Source organism: Chionomys nivalis, chromosome 10 (assembly GCF_950005125.1).
Source record: "Chionomys nivalis chromosome 10, mChiNiv1.1, whole genome shotgun sequence".
NCBI lineage: Eukaryota > Metazoa > Chordata > Mammalia > Rodentia > Cricetidae > Chionomys > Chionomys nivalis.
The window spans coordinates 56,843,217-56,860,641 of record NC_080095.1 but is presented as its reverse complement, the minus strand read 5'-3'; the positions used below and the strand labels follow the sequence as shown (position 1 = coordinate 56,860,641).

The 17,425-nt window shown below is 34.9% G+C and overlaps 1 protein-coding gene across 1 annotated transcript in view; it reads right to left on the bottom strand.

Moving 5' to 3' along the window:
- Window positions 1-17,425, bottom strand: part of Mdga2 (MAM domain containing glycosylphosphatidylinositol anchor 2) — a 713,503-nt gene that overhangs the window by 74,700 nt on the left and 621,378 nt on the right. The window lies entirely within an intron of this gene.

Genomic DNA, 17,425 nt, shown 5'->3' with positions numbered 1-17,425 from the left:
AAGTTCTGAAACTTGGAAGAATCGATATGGAGTACTTTTATCAAGCTCACTAACTTCCAACAACTAAGGGAATCTGGAAGCATTAAGCAAAATATGTATTACCCAGAACAACTTTCCCAGTGCAGACATATTAAAGAAAATAATATGTTCTTTAGTTTGCTAGTAAAATTAGAGGAGGTACATTAAATATCTGAACTCTGCTAATGTGTCCCAAAGTCTTAGCATCAATAGTGTGTGCAGGTCCATTTTAAGTGTCCCGTGACATCTAGAATTACTTTTTTCTTGGCGTTGGCCTTGGCTTTCAATTCATAGACTCATTTTGAACATCTGAACCTACAATTCAATGAGAACAAATTTCATTGTTTTATGACGATTTATGATATCAATAAACTGATGCTAGTTTGTGACCAATTAACTAAAAGTGAAATCATTCTATAAATGAACTGAATTTGTAATAATTTTCTTGGAGCAGTATGTCAGAAAATTTTTGAGATGAACTGAATAGCTCGTATGACAGATGAGGGGATGCTGATCTAAGCAGACATACTGATGGCAGGTGAAAATGATATTGACAAATAATTAACACAGTAATATCTTTCGTTCAAAAATTAAAAATAGAGTTTGATAATACTTCCCTTTTAATTTATAGTATCTAAGAATTAAAGAGGAGATAAGATTTACATGGTACATAAATAGTATTTGTTAGTAACAAATTCTGCCATTGTTATAGATGTTCTATAGTTTTTAAAACACATGTGAAACATTTTCTCTAGTGGCATATATTTATTCTCTTTCATGTGTAAGAGAAAGGACACATTGCCATGGCAGGCATGCAGTTCTGAGCTCTGACATCCAAACATGACATCTGCTGGCTGAACGGAGAAAGAATTCCCAACATTTTTTTTTTCTATTTGCAGAGCATGTGCTTTCTTCTAGTTATGTGAGAAGGCAAACATTTTTCTCTTACTTTTTTTTTATATTCTGGTTTTATTTTTATGCATGCTCCAGTTTGAAATTTTTAGATTAGCTGACCTAGATCTATACCCACTATTTAAATTTGGAAATCATTTTTTTAGAAACACTATGCATGTTAATATATAGATCTTAGGTTTTACAACATTCTTAAAATATACAGGTAGAAATAATTGTAGTACTCAGAGTTTTGTACACAATTTATATAACAAAATGAACAATATATTTGCAAAAAAATCCTTTTAAATGATAACACGGTTTTTTTCAAATACAATTTCAAGCATAAAGCTATAAATAAATATACTGAAGTAATCATTTGCATTTAAAACATTAAAATGCTTTAGGTTATATGAACTGACTTATAGTGCTAAGTAACATTGCATATGTATGTAGAAACAAAGAGGAAAGGGAGTGATAGTGGTCAAGAGTAAATATATGCTCTGTAAAGTCAATATTTCAGAAAAGAAGGTGTAGGAAGATAAACAAATATGTAAATTTACCTTAGCATAGGAAAGGATTACAGAATATGTTTGAATATGTATGAGAGATATCAGATAAATTTCATTTGTTGAGGAGTCATCAAATAAGCAACCAATAAATGCATTCAGACTTCTCCTAAACTATTTCTTAAAACTGACTGGTAGCAATATACCTGAAAGCCTTGTATTCATCTGAAGGACTTGGGGTGTGCAGATGCATATGAGGTAACAGATGGATAAACTGGCCTAGACACTCCCAGACTGAGAGAACTGAATGTTCATGGTGTTAGCATTAACTTCTTGGCAAGGGCTGCTGCTGCACCCATGGGCGGTTTTTTCATCCCTGAGGATGAACGCAACAAAGGCCATGCAGGCAGGGAATGAGAAGTGTGTTCCTAAGAATTACAGAGAAGTCCTGAAGCCATACTGTTTGTCTTCTAGGAACATTTGTTTTCTGCAAAACGTGTAACTTGAATTACTAGAGTCGATTTCACTACCACTCCCAAGAATAATTACAACACCTGTGAACACGATTCCCAAAACAGGATAAAGAAAGGGCTTCAAATTAAGAGTTCTTTTCCCTGTGCTAAGGCATTCTCTGGTTTGGCTCTGACTTTGAAATGGTTGTTTGGCCAAAGTTAGATCCCAGGGCTTTTAGAAATTGTTGCCTTGATGGCATATTAAAATTAAGACAAAGCTGGGAAGGAGCCAGATTTTTAAGAGGGTGAAGGCTCAGGATGGGGGATCAAAGTAATACCAAGGTTGTTTGATAAAGCCTCACAGAATCAAATTATTTTATATTTTTCTAAAAATGTATTTTGCATGATACCTCCAATAAAACATTTGTCTTTAAAAAAAGACAAAGCTTATTAGAATAATGTGAATAGATTTCTCAAACAAGAAATCTCCCCTTGGGTAACACGAGATTGTAAGACTTTGATTATAACCTGTTTTGAAACCAAAAATTGAATTTATAAAAGAAAAAAAAACATTATTAGTTTGTTCAACTTACATTTCTATCCAACATGCACACATGAGTGCACACACACTGGCAGAGAGACACACATACATGAAAACATGTACACAGTACACATATGCACAAAAATGCACACAATCTCTTCAGTGGAAAATGAACACACATCATGTTCTGAACTATGACACAAGACTCTCTCTCCAAACTGCTTTATGTCCAATTTCTCACATGCCCTGGAAACACGGTCTACAGTGTTCTCATCTATTAAACATCCATCAGGATGATGGACAGGTGCCAGGTGATTAAGCAGATGATTGGAGGTTTAGAAGGCAGCTGTGAGTTCACTGATCTAAAAAGTCCTTTGATTCTTTCAATTATTGGTTTTATTCCCACTCTATATCTATGTCTGCTGGTTGGCTTTTGTCAAATTGACACAAAGAAGGATGATCTGGAAAGCAGGAATATCAATTGAGGAACTGCATCCATCAGACTGGTGTATAGGCATGTTTCTGGGGCATTTTCTTAATCAATGAGTGATGTGACGAGGTCCAGTCCATTCTGGACAGTGCCATTCCTGGGCAGGTGGACCTCGGTTATATAAGAGAGTAAGCTTAGCAGTCAGTGGAAGCAAGCCAGTAAATACCGTTCCTCAAAGGCTCTGCTTCAGTTCCTGCCTTGGGTTCCTATTCTGACATCCTCGGTCATAGGCTGTAACCTGAGGTTCTAAGATGAAATACAGTGTTTCCTCTCAATGTTGCTTTCTTGGCATGGTGTTTATCATAGCAATTGAAAGTGAATTTATATACCGTGTGAAAATCATTCTAGGCATATTCGTTGTCTGCAAAACGTACAACTCGAATTCATAGAGTCAATTTCACTACAACTCCGAAGAATTACTACATCTGTGAAAATAATTTTCAGAACAGGATAAAGAAAGAACTTCAAATTAAGAGGCTTTATTTCATCTTAAAAGTCCCAGGTTATAGCCCATCACTGAGGGAGGTGAGTGTAGGAACACAAGGCAGGACCTGTACACATGATTAATGTAAATATTATGAAGCTCTGCCTATGCTTGAGACAATTTAGTTGGTGAATATCATCCTTGTACTTGGTAGTGTTTTATTGAGGTACTTAATGCTAAACTGGTCCTTAAGAAAAAAGAAAGGGCATCTCTCTCTCTCTCTCTCTCTCTCTCTCTCTCTCTGTGTGTATGAGACACACACACACACACACACTTTGCATTTTAAAAGTCAATGCTGTTTTCTTCTTTGACACCAATGAATATATATTCTTTTCTCATGGGAAACTGAGATTTCAGACTGTTTATTCTGCATACATTGTATCTCATGCAGACTCCAAAATAGAAAGGGAAGCTGTGAGAAAAAGCTTGGAATCCCTGACCCTCGTTAGTTTTGCTGATACCTGTTTGCCCTTTATCTGAACAGCAATGTCATCGTCCACTTAGAAAACGGTGAGCACATACAATCTGATCCATATCTTTTTCATTTAAATTTGATATGTCTTTTGATACTGATTTATTAGGTCATTCTGTCTTTTGAAACAAGGCACATGACCGAGAAAAAATTAATAGCAGTTATCTTGAGGAAGGAAAATACCACAAAGTATGAACCACTTAAAGTTCCTAAAAAAGAAGTAGTTTGATACAGGTTCAGAGGGAAAATGGATGCAGCGTATTAGACAAATTATTTTCACATCATTTGTAAGCAAAATATAGATTTCAAATTTATATACATTATTATTGTAGATATTGTGAAGCATTTTCTATGTTCAAGGCAATTAAGTTGTGCTTCACTGAGCTACAACACCCTTTGTTACTACAGTGTTGGGGATTGAATTCAGGACCTCGTGGAAGCTACCCTAGCTTTTGCCATAGAGTTATAGCCTTAATCTCCCATTTACACACAATTTAAGTGCAAATTTTCATGAGTTTGAAAAAAAATGTATTATTTCATAATTTGTACTTCCAGTAAGACATAGACCCTGCACCTTTGAAATTACTTTTAAGAATCTGAGTCTTAGAGAAACAAGAATTATTTTCTTCTGTTTTTAAAGATTAGTGTTATCTGTTAAAATATTCATATACTTATGAGTATAAATTTTCTTTTCAATAACCATACTGCTTTGAACACCATTAATATTGTTGTAGGCGTCACTAGCTCTCTGAGTCTCTCTGACTAAGTAAAATGCATTTTACAAATGTATCAAAAGTTGTTTCACCTGGCAATAGAGATTTGTTTTCTCAAAATTTGAGAAATTTGATGCTTTTACAGGTAACACCGCCCAGACATTGAGCAGACGTACACTTTCACTAGTGTTCTATAATCAACTAGGGTAATTGCTAAGTCAGTTGATAAGGGCATATGATGTTTTATATTTCTTAATCTCATTTTGCATTATCACCAAAAGTATGTGATAGAATCAGTTATTTGATGTGTTCAACATTTGATATTACCAGCCATTTAAACTTTAGTAAATATAATTGATGTGTATTTGTAGTATGACTTCAATGTGGTATAAAGTTTTTTCTATGATACACAATAATAGTGATTTTTTTCATATAGTTATTGACCAATTATATACTAGCCTGTGAAATGTCTACTCAAGGTTTTTGTCAATTTGAAGTAATATATTTTCTTATTGAGTTATATGAATTCTTTATATACTTGGGATATTAGGTTCTTTGTTTCTTGCTTTTCTGTTTCTTAATATTTTGGAACAACAGAAGCTTGCACTTTTATTAAAGTCTAATTTTTTAATAACTGGATCTTTTGTTTTGTTTGTGAAAACTGTTTATATTTGCAAATTTGTTTTGATTTTCTCTTGCAGAATATTGTACTTTTTACTTATATTTAGATGTGTAGTCAGTTTTATTCTTGCATGTAATGTGAGTTATTGTTTTAGGATTTTTAATATAGATATCCAGTTGTTCCAGTACAATATATCTAAAGGAATATATTGTATATATTGTGTGTGTATGCGTGTGTGCGTGCGTGCGCGCGCCACAGGTAAATGTCATGATAGTCTTCTCCTTTGTTTTCCAACTTATATTTTGAGGCAAACTCTTCTTGAACCTGCAGTTCAATGTTTGGACTGGACTGTGTGGCCAGTGAGCTCCTAGGAGTCCTTGGTTACAGATCCATACTACTACACTGCTATTTATAAATGGGTTTGGAGGATCCAAAATTAGGTCCTGATATTTATTGATCAAGCATTTACATACTCAACTACCTATGCTGTCCCAAGAAAACTTTTGCTTTCCAGTAGATTGTGCTGGTGTTTTTCACTTGTCAACTAATCTAGGTATGTAACCCTAAAAGTCTATTTCTGCACTCTGCATTCTATCTCAGTGATGCATTTATTTATCATTATTCAATACTGCACTACTTTGATTAAATTGACTTTACAGAAGGTATTCAAGTGAGATAGTATAACTTTGTTTATCTTTTCCTTCATATATCCAAATATAATATAAAGTCCAGAATAAATGTTTGATTTCCTACTAAACAAAACAAAGGAAGTTTTATTAGGATTGCTTTGAACCATAGAGAAGTTTGGAAAAAAAATCCACATCAAAGTAATATCTATTCTTTCCATCCATGAATGTAAACAAAGAATAATGTGGAATATTTTTATTTAACTTCCTTTTTAAAAAATATTTTGGAATTCTCATTTTGTGTGTTACATACTTTTGATTAAATTCATTTCCATTTGGACTCATAAGAAGTAGATTTTTTACACTGAAAATTCAAAATAGTCATTACACCCATACCTGTGTATTCATAGGTTGAATATTCCTTCCAATCTTAGAAGTATAAGTTTAAATATGAGCCAGTTGAAGATGCTTAATGGAGTAGTTCATATTTCTAAAACAATTGACAATTTTATGACTACATGTTATACCAACTTTTGATATATGAATATTAGAATAGTCAACTATAGTAGTCTATGCAAGTACAGTTTTAGTTTATGAATTTTGAGTTCTATTGTTATGTGTATGTTTACATAGAATCCTTTTCAAATTATTAAATGAGACTTAACTGTTCTTATTCACTACCTTAAATTACTTTTAAAATAATTATACAGACGTGTCAGCTCTCTCAAGTTTTTCCATTTTCCCATTATATATCCCTCATACTTAGCCTATGTCTTTGCTTTTAAGGTATGACTTTGGGATATCACAGTATATGCACTGTAATTTATTTTTTCAAAGAACTCAATCTACCAGCTTTTGACAGTTAACTGGGATGCTAATTTCACTCACACTTAATTAAATTATTAAAATACTTGAATTTGTCTGTCATCATGTTACTTCAAAGTTCTTTTCATCTTTTGTCCTACTCCCGAACAACTTTGAATAAACCCAAATATATTCGATCTTTTTTATATACTATTTATAAACTTCCTAGGAATCCTTTTATGGCTTAAATTATGCTGTTTTAATCTGTCCGTTCTTGTTATAATTCATATTATAACATTCAGCTGAGGTCTATATTAATTCCACTTCCCAAATATTATCATATTTTAGTTTTAGCATTGCTCTAAATATGGACTCACAATTACTTATTATAACTCACTGTTGAGTCAGGGATTTACTCGTTTTAGACTGGAAAGGAAATGGGCCATGCTGAAAACTACAAGCTTCCCACAACGCTACTGGGGGAAAGGATAGGAAGGTAAAAATGGAGTGTAACAGTTAAAACAGCAAAGCCAGTCACACTAGTGGTAAAAGACAAAGATGCTTGAAGCTGACGATGAGATCGAGGAGTCATTCTGGTAAGAGAAACACAGGCTCTAAGAAGCAAGGTGGGCAGGATGGGTAGCTGTAGTGAGACATTTCCCCTTTTGGAAATACATTGTAGGCACTATTGCTTTTTATATATTTATGATTTTTAATACATAGCTTCTAATGCAACTAATTGTAATATACTAAATTGTAAGTAAGTATGGCCTTTGATAAGTCTGTCTCTACCCCAAAACTACTTGTCTATGCCCCAAACTAACTGTCTCTACCCCAAACTACCTGTTTCCACCCCAAACTACCTATGTCTTTTTTCATTAACTATATTGGATATAGGCATTCTCAGAAGCTTCAGCATTTTTTTATATTCTTTATTGTTGTAATGATGTATAAATTAAGTAAAAGTTTGGGTGATATGGGATTCCCCTCTGTATGCTGTGAATACCATTGGTTAATAAAGAAACTGGATTGGCCTGATAGGATAGAACGGAACTATCTATCCTATAGTGGGGAAAATTAAACTAAATGCTGGGAGAAAGAAGGTGGAGTCGAGGAGAAGCCATGTAGCCCCACTGGAGACAGACACTGGAACTTTGCCCAGTAAGCCACAGCCTCGTGGTGCTACACAGATTATTAGAAATGGGTTAAATTAAGATATGAGTTAGCCAGAAATATGCTTAAGCTATTGGCCAAACGGAATTATTTTTTGAAGGGTGTGGGTAGGGTCTGTGGAGAGAGAGGGAGGGGACTGGGAAAAGGGGAGGAAGTGGAAATTTGGATTGATATTTTTTTAAGTAATAAAAAAGGAAAAAAAAATAAAAATAAAAAATTCAAACTACCTATCTCTATCCCAAACTACCTTCTACAAAGAGATGACCAGGAACACTGCAGCTTCCTCCTGGGAGCTGTGAGAGCAAGGAGAACTTAATTTAAATTTAATTCTCAGTGCTTAGGACACCAGGCAGTACCCAACAGCAGGCTCATAGTCAAGGTCAAGATTAATAAAGCCACAGTCAGAGATTAGCAAAGCACTGCTTCAAACATCCCTGACTTTGTTACACTAACGACATGACCAGGAAAGCCTGCACAAATCTGGGGTCCTCTTTTTTGTCAAACATTTTTTCTCTCTTTTATGTCTTGAGAGTTTTCCTCAGCTTAACTTTTTACTGCTCTGCAAAATTCTTAATAAGGTGTGCCCTCTCCTCACTCACTCTATCAGCATTCATTGGTGTAAGCAGTGACCTCGAAGCCACTCTTCCCAGTGGACTTTTGGTAATTCTGAGTATTCAGCAACCATGAACCCTGTGCCCTCCCACCCCTAATTACCTCCTAAAAGCTCCAAACTCCCATAGTGCTAGAGCTTTAACATATGAATTTTAGAAGTGAAACAAGACAGTCCACGGTAGAGGGTCTGAAGTTCATGTCTTTTTGCCCTGTTGCTGTGTATATAAATTATTGACTCTCTTTGTCTTAGTAGTTTCAAGATACAGTAATCATTTTTTTTTTCTGAGTAAAAATGTCTATCATACAGGTATTCTTGTATGCTGGACCCACATATTGAGACCTGGTAATTACAACTTTCAAATTGACCTTAATTGTTAAATTAAGTCTTTACCCTTACTCTATTCTGGCAAGTCCAGTGTCTTGACACTGTGACATGAACTCATCTTTGCCTGGAGAAAGTCCAGGAGTTTATAAAGAAGATAAAAAAATAGTTATACAGAGTATTTAAGATATCATATTATTTCTGTGATAATAATTTTTAAAATTAGCTTAGGGTCTAATTCAGATATGGTATGAAATATGTGTACCTCAGGATGTTTTCTAGAAAGGATTTTTTTTTAAATGATGTAGAAACTTGAATCTATAATACCTACGCATATGTTGGTAATATTTTAAAGTAATAACAGTAGTCTCATTAGTCTATATTATAATTTTAAATAATACATTTTATAATTCATGGGTATACCCACATTAATTTAGATTAATTATCAAAAATGAACTCCTTTAGTATTTTTTAAAACAGTTACTATTAAGCCATGTCTAAAAAAGATTGATGATTGTATCACAGACTCATTGAACTTCCATTACTCAAAACTGATGGTACCACCTTTTCTAAAGAGAGTACATCATATCTGGAGGAATATTGTATTTTAAGAACTACTAAGAAGTATTCTTATTTTCTATTTAATAGTTATCTAATAAATCAGGTACTGGGAGAAACACTTGGACTCACTAGTATATTTTATCCTCTCTAAATAGAATTCTAGAATGTTAATCAGAATTCTGACCCTGTAAAAATATTTGACAAAGATTTTTTTCTTTTAGAGTTATTATAATGAATAAAACTTGAAATTGCTCTTTATTTTCAAAGTTTATAATCTCCACCCTTCTTATAAGTTATGAATATTTTTAAACAACCTTAAATTGTTCATTTTAATTTATTTTTTAGAATTTTATACTTAACAGAATACTGCTAAAAGATGTCATGCCAAAGATCAAGATATATTTTCATCTGGTCATTTTTCATTAAATGCAGAACTATAAAGGAAGAACAAATTTTAAAACTTTATGGAGAATTAAATTTGCTTTGGTTTTATTTCTTCCCCATTACTTTTCCAGGCAAAGAACTTATAAAACCCTCTAACCCATCTTAGGGGGCATTCCTGTCCCCAGTTATCCTTGGTGCTTTAGCTCGCTCCTTTATTTAAAACACCTCACCCTACCCTTATTTCTTCAGTCAGTAGTAGCTGATATGCTGATATTGAACACGAATAAAATGGTGGTTTTAATATCAATCTTGCAATTTACAAAATGAAAAGTTAAGGATACACAATCCTTAAACAAATACTCCAAACGAGAGAGAAAATTAAATAGTCACAGCTACACTTTTCTTGCTAGCTATTAGCCTATTTACCAGGAATGTTGAAAAAGATTAGACTGTGAAGGAAGTCTTTAGTTAAATAGTACACTAGACACAAGAATTTTACTCAGAGATGACTGTATTCGGAAGGCATCCCTGATGGTAAATGGTACTATGGGTGGTAGTCGAACTGTAAGATGATGTCCAAATACTCCTTTGGATAATTTTCTACTACTGAGTATATTAGAAAACTATGATTTTTTTTTTTCTTCTCAAGCTAACATGATGTGGCAAAGATGATTGAAAGACACCTCTGTGACTCTGTTACATTATAGCAGATTCTATTTTGGAGTGCCTGAACTGAAGATTCCTCTTGCTGGTTCATGAATCACATGACCATTCAGGAGAATTAGCCTCTAGGTTATGCAAGCATTTTTCCAGGACTAAATGTGACCTCTGGCCCCAGGCAGTGTATAGCACAGTCTCTAATACTCAACTGCCACAAGGATGTCATTTTTTTCCTTTTGTTTTTCAAAACAGGGTTTCTCTGTGTAGCCCTGACCATACTGGAACTTACTCTGTAGACAGAGCTGTCTTGAACTCAGAGATTTGTCTGCCTCTGCCTCCTGTGTGCTGGGACCATCACCCGGAAAGGACACTATTCTAATAAAACAAATAAGTATGGAAAGAATTCCTTCACGTTGCACCTCAAGATATGAGCATATTCCAAAACAGTATATTCCAGAACAGAGAAATGTTAGAGTATTGACGTCAGAAATTAAGTTATGCTAGATTTGTATTGCTCCTAACCATAAAATTTATATATGAAAATGAGAAGTAACACAGTGAGTTTGCTATAGTTTATCAGTAAAATCTCTTAAGAATCTCTGGCTGAACTTCCTATCATTAAAAATCATCTGACACTAAATGCTCCTATGTGACAGGAAGGCCCAGTATTTTGTTACTAAACAGTAATACATAACTGATTAACAACAGCTGCAGAGTAATTACAAAGATAAACCAGAAGATCCAAGATTTTCCTTTACAAACTTGATTAAATTCATTGTGATATTTTCAAAAATAGAACCTTTAAACATGTACAAGAGATGGAGTGTTACTTACTCATTTCCTAATAAAGTCAGTACTCACAGCATTTATAGCAGGTACAGCAACGATTAAGCTACTTTCAATAATGAGGCATATACAATTATTGGAAAAGCCTCAAGAAGAATTAGATTTCACTTTCATCTCAAATGAAGGAAAATTATGAGAATTCCAGAGGCCATTAAGGCAATGGGATCTGGATTTGATGGTGGTTGAGCAACAGGAAGGAACAGGCCATAGTTCAGAGAACTCTGTAGCAGAGTTTTTACATGAGCTTCGGAAGTAATACATCAGGTAGCAACCAGAGTGAATTAAATTTGTATTCCATTTAAGTTATGATTACTTGGAGATTATTGGTATCTTTAGATGCTCTGGGTAATTAATACATTACTATATGAATTACAAAACAATATATTATCACAGCCTATATGCTGCCAACTGACTAATGTGCCAACATCATCACAGTATACGAAGGCCAGTCTAGAAGAACACACAGGATTAGTAACTCACAATACAGTGTCAGCAAAACAAAGGAACAGAGATTTGATCTTTCATATACTGTTATCTCGTTTGAAGTGACTTTTGTTGAAGTGTCTTGTAGAATTGAGGTAGAGATAATTCCTTGTACTTTCTGTGAGGTTTGAGTGAAGGGTTTGAAGGATGATGGCAATGAAACACTTCTGTATCTCACAGGGCATAAAGAACACCAGTATTTCTCACATAAATGTAAGAAGGAATTTCTAGCAAAAAATTTATATATTTCCCAGAAATATAGACGTGGAATTAAGAGCAGGCAAAAGTGGAAAAGCTCAGATAAAGTGCTATGATACTATCCCAAAGACAATGTGTTCCTCATAAGTAACACAGGAAGAAAAGAAAATTATACAGTTATAAAACTGGCAAAGGCTTAGAAAATATTTTTCTAGTTAAAGTATCTAATCTAGCATATCATACTTTGCTGTGGAACAATTCTTCTTTACACCGTGAATATATATTACTCTCATTGGTTAATAAAAAGGTGACAGACCAGTATTCGGGTAGGAAGTTAGGCAGGAAATGCATACTGAGAATGATGAGAAGAAGAACTGGGGAGACGTCAGCAAGCTGCCCAGGAAGAAAGACGTGCTAGAGGACAGGTAAAGTCACAGGGAGATACACAGATTAATAGAAATGAGCTAATATAAATGTAAGGTTTAGCTATTAACAAGCCTGAACTATTGGTGGAGAATTTATAATTCATATTCAGCCTCTGAGTTGGTTATTTGAGATCAGGCAGTTGGGATAGGAAATATCTGTTTACAACATTCATTATTTACCCACAAACATTTATCAAATACTTTCAGGATTGTAAAACTTCCTCAGATAAGAACCTGTTACTTAGTCTTCATACTCAACAATAAAAATGTTTATGCTAATAGGAATACACTGCATGTCTAGTGTTACCATACAACTTTTTAATTAATATATAATTACCTCATTTTTCTTTTTCCAGTCCCTCCCATATTCCATCTACTCTTGCTCTCCATTAAATTCATGGCCTCTTGCCTCTTTTTATTTAATTGTGTATATAATATTTAATTGTGTATGTATATATACATACACATACATATATGTATATATATGCATACACACACATAAACATATTGCTCAGTCTCTATAATGTTACAGGATGACTACTTGGTATTGGATAATTTTTTGAAAAGGGTAATTTATTTTTTATGTTTTCCTTTTGAAAAATCTAAAATGATTTCCAAATATTAAATTCCTAATTTTTTTATAAGTCTAATTTAATGTATTTTCTAGAAACCAGAGGATGCTCTATTTTCCCTTCCTAGGCTAAACATGTAAACAATGTTACTTTTAATTCTTATGTTATATAAAGTAGAGTAACAAATACCCAGACTTATATTTTCCTTCGATACCATCATCTACATTTTATTTAAACAGCTCATCAAAAGTTAAACTGAAAGCTTTTCTTTTTGATGTGTGACTTTAAAGTCTGATTTCCCTCACATATGCAAATTTAAACAGTTTTACCATCATAAGACTATTGAATAATTACAGAGAGAAAATGGTTAGAAACAACACGAGAAATCACTTAGACTTATCATCCTGATTGCTAAGTATGCAGGAGTAGCAAACAGAACATTTGATAAACAAACCATTTGGGATCTCATAAACCAATGTTGTATTTTATTGCAAGTAACAGGATCCTTCTCTTAGAAAAGAAGTAAAACCATGTACTTCTTCATGTCTGGTACTCTTGGTAAAATTGACTCATAGACTCTTTCCTATCTCGATAATTAAGCTTCAGGAGATTTCTCCCCTTGATCATCTGATGAAATTGTGATGTACTATAACACAGAGAATATTGCTAGCTCTTTGCTGATGAGTTACACAAACGAATATATAAAACGGATGCCATCTGTAGGTTAAATCTCTCAGGTTGCTTTGATCTACTGACTGCTAGTTGTAACCTGGTTCTATTAACGCTACAGAACACAAGAATAATCAGAATACACAGCTCTGCTGAGTCATGAGAAATCTCACTAATCCTCATGAAGACACTCAACATACCAGTCCTTTTTGCCTTGCTGCATTTTTAAAGAGAATTCTTTTGGAAAGCGATCAATGAGATACATGTGTTAGTTATCCAAGACCACCGTAAAATTCACCACAAACTGATGACTTAAGGTTTACTGTGTCTGCGCTCTGGCTTTGAGGGGCAAACAAAACCCGAAGCCGTGGTACAGCACAGCGCCCCCTCCTGCTGAGGCTGTGGAGGAGCATAGGTTCTTTTCTTTAAGTCCAGGTGACCTCAGAGCTTCTTTGGATTGTCCTTACAATAGCTCGTACTCAAAGTCTGTCCTCTTACCTCTCAGAGTTCACTTTGTCTCTCCCTTGTGAGAATATGGACAATTACATTTAGAGCCCTCCTGCAATAGCCAGAATATTCTCTTAAATGTCTGAACTTATCCCTCGTTTCTTCTTAGTGTATGGTGTAAGTTTTGAGCTACCAAGTGAGTCTATAGACACAACCTTGCGGCCACTGATTAGCCAGCTGTGAAATGCGTCGTTCATCTCCAACCTAAACTACTCTTTATCTTTCTTCAAACCCATTTCTTTTCCTAATTAAAACATGAATTTACTCTATGTAATGACACTTTACTTGTATTTTAATAAATAAAATTTGCCTGAGGATCAGAAAAGTAAAACAGCCACACTGACCAGCCTTATAGATTACACAGCAATAACATACACCTTTAATCCCAGTAGCCACACCAGTTTGCCATAGAGACCAGACGATGTATGCCTTTAAACTCCGTGGTGCACACCTTTAGTCCCCCAGATAGGAGTATAAAATGGGAGGAGACAGTTCTCAGGGTTGCTTTGCTTTTTGGGTCTTCAGGTTGAACCCCAATTTCTGACTGAGTTTTTATTAATCCTGCTTCAGTTCTAGTTTTCTTTCTTTTAATAAAAAGTGTTGTTATCAATTCACCTATCTATTTAATAAGTAAAGATTTACCATCTTTCCTGGGTCAAATTATGTGCTAGGATCAAATACAGAAAGATACTTAGTCATGGCATAAATGATTCCAGGTGTTTTAAGCACTTAAGAATACTTTCCATAAGTTGAACAATTTCATCATGTATCTGCTATAATGACATAGAACTGTTTATTAAAATACAATTATAATGTCTTTATCCTGATATAAAAGCGTGCATATGCATATATAAATAGCTATATAGCAACTTAAAATTTCATGTTTACAAATGAGTTAATTTTACTACACCAATGTGTCATATTATTCCTAAAAACTTGTAAAAATTTCCCCACAAGTAAACATGGCAAACAACACCAATTCTTTACCCCTTGTTTGTCTCATGTTAGTTGAGAAAAATTCTGAGTTGTCCCTATCTCCTGATGGATGGTAACTCTGATATAATTCAGTTGGAGAGCTATACTGTCTTTCAAAAGCTCTTCCCCGGGAACTTATGAAAATGCCTACTCCCCCATGTATTTCCCTCGATTGTATGTTACTTACAGTTTGATCTTTTCTTTTTCTGTTTTTTTTTTTTAAACACTTCATCTTATGAGGAGATCTTGAAACAATAATATTGACCTGAAGTTTGAAGAGCACACACCACAAAAATAAAATAACGCCTGTGGATATTTCCTTTCCCCCTGTGAGGAAACTCATAACAAATCTATTCCTTTCCATGGTTATCAAAATCCACTTGCTGCAACCCACAGATGTGAGGGAGAAGAATGGAGCTTAAAGTTTCTTCTGGTCTCAGCTTGTCCTCTACTTTTCAAAGAGAATTTGGATCACATAAGGAGGAACAAATGAAAACCTTACAGAAGCAGCATGGTCCTAAACCTGACAGTCAGTTAAAGAACAGTATCACTGCCGGGTGGTGGTGGCGCACGCCTTTAATCCCAGCACTTGGGAGGCAGAGGCAGGCGGATCTCTGTGAGTTCGAGACCAGCCTGGTCTACAAGAGCTAGTTCCAGGAGAGGCTCCAAAACCACAGAGAAACCCTGTCTCGAAAAAACCAAAAAAAAAAAAAAAAAAAAACAAAAAAAAACAGAACAGTATCACTTTAGAAAATTGGAAATTATCTAAGGCCAAAAGAATTGAAAAGCTTAAAGTCAATTTTATGATGTCTATTTTTTAAGGATTAATGGATGAAAGATTCTTCATTTGTGTCAACATGAGAAAAGTAATTGTCTCTACACGATTCCTATTCCTGTAGAAAGTAATACATAGAGACTGACTAACTGGGTCAGATGGCTCAGCATAGAAGGTCATTGGGAACCAACCCTGACATCCTGAGTTCCATCCTAAGGGAAATGAATCCTGCAAGAAGTTCTCTGACCTCCACATACATGAAAGGTGAGCCACCCTCATACAAGTACACACAAATGCACAAAACACACAAACAAAAATGAAACAATTTTTTTTTTAAAAAAAGAGATTATCAGTAAACTAGCTGATTGCAAATCTCTTCTTGAATAACAGACAACATTCCAGGCCTTATTAACTTCACTACACTGACATTTCCCTCCTTCCCCCAAGCTAAACACACTGTCCTAGGAAATTTTGGCTTTGTGTTAATAGTCTAGTTTAAGAATCAAATAATAAAAGGCTTTTATTGATATGAACCATAATAAAGGCTTGTGAAATCAAGAGAAGGAGAGTACAGCAGAGAAGACTGCTTTTTTATTATTTATCTATTTATTTATTAAAGATTTCCGCCTCCTCCCCGCCACTGCCTCCCATTTCCCTCCCCCTCCCCCAACCAACTCCCCCTCCCTCAGCAGCCCGAAAAGCAGTCAGGGTTCCCTGCCTTGTGGGAAGTCCAAGGACCTCCCATCTCCTTCCAGGTCTAGTAAGGTGAGCATCCAAACAGCCTAGGCTCCTACAAAACCAGGACGTGCAGTAGGATCAAAACCCAGTGCCATTGTTCTTGACTTCTCAGCAGCCCACATTGTCCGCTATGTTCAGCTTTATATTCCTTGGTAGTCAAGTGATTTCATCAATCTAATATTATGTTTTAGGAAGCAAAATTGGTTCAAAGGAAACCCAGCTTTAGAGAGTGTCTTCGGGTTTCTATTATTGCAAAAAAACACCATGACCCAAGAGCAGACTAGGCAGGAAAGGGTGTATTAGGCTCACACTCCAGCATTGCTGTTTATCTCTGAAGGAAGTCAGGACAGGAAATCAAACAGGGTAGAATCCTGGAGGCAGGAGCTGATGTAGAGGCCATGGAGGGGAGCTGCTTTCAGGATTACCTCCCATGGCTTGCTTACTCAATCCACCTTCTTATAGAATCCAGGACCAGCAGGTCAGGGATGTCACCACCCACAGTGGGCTGGACCCTCCCACACTGATCACTATTTAGAAAAATGCCTTATAGCTCCATCTCAAAGAGGCATTTCCTCAGCTGAGGCTTCTTCCTCTCATGTCTCTAGCCTGTGTCAAATTGATACACAAAACTACCCAGTACAAAGAGATTATTCAAAATCAAATCTTAACAACCAGATTTCTCACTAATGAACAAGTTTTCAGTCTGGAATATTTTCATCTTTTTTTAGCAATAGCTTTTTAGAGACGACACAGGGGTCATCTTCGTTATTCAATATCACAAAAGTTCTAACTGTTAAATGGAATTTTACATAAAACAAAAATAACATTGAAAAGGTAATTTTCTTTTAGTACATTCCAAAACTCTGGCTCAAAAAAAAAAAATAGCAAAAGAATAGATTTACC